Source organism: Hakea prostrata, chromosome 9 (genome assembly GCF_041222555.1).
Source record: "Hakea prostrata isolate BN-2017 chromosome 9, UWA_Hpros_2, whole genome shotgun sequence".
NCBI classification, from domain to species: Eukaryota; Viridiplantae; Streptophyta; class Magnoliopsida; order Proteales; family Proteaceae; genus Hakea; species Hakea prostrata.
In genome coordinates, this window is record NC_142608.1 from 46,731,030 (window position 1) to 46,736,611 (window position 5,582).

Here is a 5,582-nt window from a genome sequence, read left to right on the forward strand (position 1 = left end):
CACCATTGTAACCAGTTTATCATTGTTCTTCGTTATTCTATCAATTAAATAATATTAGTTTTGCATCCGATTTGTGGGTTCTTATCAAATCGGTATCGGAGCAGTGACGATCTGTGGGAATAGATGGACACCAGATTGTTCATGTTTTCCAGCGAAGGCAATGTGCAAGAATGGCTTCTTGAAGTGTTGTTATTCTATTAGGAACACCAAATTGAGGAGGAGAGAAGGTTGAGTGTGGTTCTCCAACATTTGGAAGGAGATGTGTTGGATTGGGTGTATGATAGATCTTGGTCGGAATTTACTTGGGTGAGTTTCCAAGAAGCCATTAAAATAGATTTTGGTTATAGCAGAGAATCAAAACGAATTTTGAGTTCCCACAATTCTGAAATAGCGATCAGCGTTAGCCAAGACAACCATGCTATGCAAATCACAGGGAAGAGGAAGTGGATCGACGAAGGAGAAAATTGCGGATGAAGTAGTGATTAATTTCAGACTTGTTTAGGCTTGCGCCTATAATCAAAACAATAGCATGGAAGTTTTATTTGAGTTTTCCATTAAAGAGAGAGAAGAGAAGAAACATAGGAGGGGGTACAAAGGCTTTTTCGGATAAAAAGTAAGGTGGATTGGGAAGCAAGAACTCCGGTGAAACCACCATGGCTGATAGTGGTGGTGATGGAAGGGGACTCGTCGGCACCATCAGAGATGAAACAACTTGAATTCTGGCAAAATTTTGGTGCGACGTGGGTGCGATTGCAGAATAAATTCTTTCCCATTGAGGGAGATCTCCAAGATGTGGTTAATCGATAGATTTTATGGTGAAATCTTTTGATGATCCACCATGTGAAAATACTTGGGAGGACTACGATGTGGCAAATAATCAATTTCCTGATTTTCACCTTGAGGACATGGTGAGACTGTTGAAGGGGAGTATTGATAGGCCCCTCATATCTCGTGTGTATCTCGCAAGCACAAAAAGAAAGCTGGATTTGGCGAACAGAAGCTAGGGAAGGCAATCAAATATGGTCCTGAGAAGGAGATTGCTGAATAGAGAAAGCAATCAAATCTAGTTCTGAGAAGGAGGTTGCTGAATAGAGAATGATTTGTAGAATATTTACTACTGAATAAGAGGGATTTGGGGACAGGCAGAATATTGTGAATGATTTGCGACTATTGCAGAATATTTACTACTGAATAAGGGAGATTTGAGGACAGGTAGAATATTTTCTACTGAATGAGAGAGATTTGGGGAGATTAGGGTTGATTAGGGGTTATAAATAGGGGAAGATGTGAGTAGTAGAGAAGGATTATTTATGTGCGTTTTTGGACAGCCGTAGGCTGAGGGGCAGCAATGTGCTATGGGGGTGACTGGCACCATTGTAACTAGTTTATCATTGTTCTTCGTTATTCTATCAATTAAATAATATTAGTTTTGCATCCAATTCGTGGGTTCTTATCAGAACATGTTGAAACATCACTTTGAAAATTGAATTTTTCTTCTATTATAAATGCTGTTTTCTGTTTATAACACATTCATATGTTTGTCAATTTGAATTTTAGACTATCTCATGAACTTGATTCAAAAGAAAATCGAAAATGTATATTGTAGCAGAACCACTAAGCTGTCTACTTTCAGAGTGATGGAGTGCTTCAATTATTTATGGTGAAAATACAAGATGACAAATGAAATAGAGGCCTTTCATCACCTCCGATTTTTTTATAACTTGCCTTTCATCTTATTTACTGTTGGTTTTGCAAGTAACAAGGATTTCAGGAACAGTAAAACTCAAATTAAATTCAACCACTTGACTGATTTGTTAGAATCATGAAGCCTTGTGATTGTTGGCCTTGTGATCGTATGTTGTGTATATTGACATTCTTGCTGAGATTTATAATTGCAGAATTGGTTGCTCATCTATTTTTTGTTCTCTGATTTCTATTCATGTTGAGTTGTGGTTATACCCACTTGGTTCAACTGGAATTAGTCCTATATCTGATCTAGATCTGTATAAAATTTTTATCTGTATATGCTATAGATATGAGATATGCACAATGTATGCAATATATATGCATAATGTATGCAATAGAATCGCATTCTTTAATCCAGCCCAATATTTTCCTTTCAGTTCCATTAGAGATGGGTGTGAGCTATTACTGCTGGTTCATCTGTAGTTGCTATGTTGGAGTGGTTCTGAAATTCTATCTACTCATTAGTTGTAACTGAGATTTCAAGGGATTTCTCTTTTTGACATCAATACTTGTCAGCGTTCTGAGTCTTCTGACCTAGGTTTCAAAGGATATTTGTAGTTTCTAATTGGGCATCAAGTGGCCATTTGGTGACTACTCTTTAGGTGCAATTGGCCCAGGGATTGTAACCAGAACCTTGTGGCATAATACAAGTGTGGAACCCATACTGCTGCCCCAATTCTATCTCTTTTGGCATATTACAACCCTGTTGCTGCTGTTACATAAAGGTTTCAGTTGCTGACTCAGCACCTACTGATCCTCTCTTATTGGCTTGGGTTATAGCATCAGATATGGTTCCTGAAACACCATGCTCAAGCCTCTTCATATTTGAATGGAGCATAACTTTCCTCTAATTTTATGCTACTATGCTCTGCAATGTGATTCATTGGTTACTTCAAAGCGGTTCAAGCGTTGGCTAGTTCAGGATTTCAGATTTCTTTAGTCATAACATGAACTGTTGTTTCCTTTTACTGAAGCTCTCTGGGCTGGATATCTGGGTGATGCAAATTAGTGTAGTGCATTTACGTCATATTTTATTTTAATCTGTGTGGATGTTGACCTGCTCAATTTGAAACTTGGGTTTCCAATATTAAGGTGGCTTGATGTGTATCAGAATATCAGATAATGGTGATCTTCAGCAATGGCTGAAACCTGGCATTTGATGGGATGCACCTAATTGTCTTCAATGTGGCTCCATTTTGTGAGAGTTATGGATTGCATGACTCCTGGATTTGACAAGAGAAGCTGTCATGCAAAATCTCTGAGGGCCTTTTTGGTATCAATTCTCATTCTCATTTTTCTGTAAATTTTCATTCTTTGGTGTCTTTGGTATCTATTATGAGATCTATTTTTATTTAAAAGAAGAGAAAAAAACCTCCATTATAGGGTTTTAGTCTATTATGGATTTGGATAAAAAACCCATTCGACTAATTTTTGTCCAAGATGACTAAAAGTCCGATTCAGGTGGAGGGTATTATAGTAAAAACACATTCTTTTATGAAAACCCTGCATTTTCTCTTTTGTTTCATTCCAAAACCCTTGATCTCTTCTCACAACTCTGTTGGTAGCTCCAAGCTTCTCAAAGCTACTTGCTGTACACTTCAGTTTGGTGGATTTCTACAGACTTCTACAAGTTTCTTCAAGTATCTTCAAGTATTTCTTTCTCTCTTGATCTCACTATGTTTTCCCTTGTACCTCTTCTTAAATTTTCTCAAATCTGCTCATGGTTCCTCTTTTTCTTCTTTCTAAATTTTACTGCAAAAGCATAGATAATGTGTTGTTTTCTTCTTTACGCGATCAATGTTGCTTTCTGTTTTTGAATCAGATTTTGATATCAGCACAATGCTATGAGATCTTTGGGTTTTCAATTCAATAAATATGGCACTAACACTGCAATTGTGGCTTCTTGTTAAGAATGGTGCAACAATCTGTTGGGCTCTCTCCAGTTCCTGATTTTGATTGGTGTTTTGTCTTGTACCACTCTGAATTTTAAAGTTTCAAATGATTTACAGACGATTTTTTCACATTATAAGTTTCTCATTCCTAAATTTCCAATGGGTTTGAAAGCCCATTCTGAGAGGCTAGATTAATCATGAGAAAACATCTCTTCTGCTGAGTCTATTTCAGTCAGTAGGACAACTAGTTTCTCCCACTGACTTCATGTTTACATCAGAAGTTCCATTTTGAAATGCTGAAAGCAATGTGTTGCGTAGACATTATTGTTATTACCATGTTCTTCAGTTGACTATGGCTCATTAGCGAAATTAGAATTTTCAGGTGCTTTTTCCTTTTACTTGAGATATAATGATCAAGGAGCTGATGAAATAATCCATGATTTGACCCATCTGTTTGCGATTCTACACCAGCTAAACCACACATGTTCAGCAGTTGCAAGTTGATTAGTAAACTTTCCATGATTAGGTTGGTCAGATGGTTTTTTCTCCTCCAAAGGCTCTGTTAAGTTGAAGTAAAGAAAGGATGTGTAGTTGGCTTTAAAAAGAACTTAGCGTCTCTGCGAATCTGCTGACTTCTTTAATTCCCCTTATTGTTTTTAATTCCTTTCAGTAACTACATCCCATCGCACCTCCTAAAGGGCTTAATTTCATAGAAAAAAAAAAAACTGAATGCCAACTGAATACACCAACCACAAGGGCTTGCATCTGATTATGTGATATCATATAAATTATTTTATGTACTTGAATTCCCTGGGGTTCAGCTGAATATGGCAAACTCTATTACATGCTGAGAGTTCTTTCCTATCTTCTCACTGTCTCCAATCATTGCCTGATCTTAGTTTTCTTGTACTGAGAATTCCCATGCATCGACAATCCAATCGGAGGTTCCTGTCAATCTTGGAACTTTGTTTTGGTTTGTCAAGAACTCGTTGATGCTGTTACATCATACATGGGTTGCTATCCAAAGGTCTTCTGTTGCATCAGCACTTAGATATTTCTGGATTTATCTTGCTGAGATTTTCAACTCTGTGAAAATGAGTATTCTTCCATCAGCTCAAGTCCATGCATGGACGGTCAAGTACACTCATAACTTCACATAGTTGGCAAACGCTGATCAACTAGTTTAGTTGCCTATATCAAGTTACCAATTCTGAAACTTATTTTTGAAATTTTGTAAGTAGTTTGGCCTGAGATTTGCAGTGTCTATTATTCCCCTTTGTACCTAGCCATAGTCCAGCAGAGTAAGAAGCCCATCAAGGGGCTGATTGCTGGTGACCTGGTGCTCTTGCAATTTCTGGGTTTTGTGACCCTAGCTGCTGGATATGATAGAATAATGTTGGTCTTGGTTGTTTATGCTTATACTTCAATATCAGAAATAGTCCATTTGATTGTCCAAGATGAAGGGGATGAGAATTTCGTTGAGAATTTATTAAAATCTATTGAGAACTAGTATCTCCGAGAGTTATTTTAATATTTGACTTTTTCTTTTGCTTTATCACTCTGATTGGTTTTTTATTTTTAACTCGTTCTCCTAGTAGTGTATTTCATTTTTCAGTTATGAATTGTAACAAGCAATACGAGTGAAGGTTCTGCTCATTGAAGAAGAAATCTTCCCTATTTGGTTATTATGTTGCTATGTTTGAAAACTACTTAGCTTTGAAATATCTGTTGAAAAATTAGTGTAAACAGGAGCACGAGATATCTCCGGAGTGATGTTTTAATAATTGACTTTTTCTTTTGCTTTATCACTCTGATTAGAAGCCCAAACTCAAGGTTATTTTCCCGGGTTTTGCAAAGCTTGGACAATATTCTAGCCGAGAAAATTCGGTATATTTCAACATACTTGCTGTTTAGAAACTAGAGGGTATTTATAAGCATTAGATC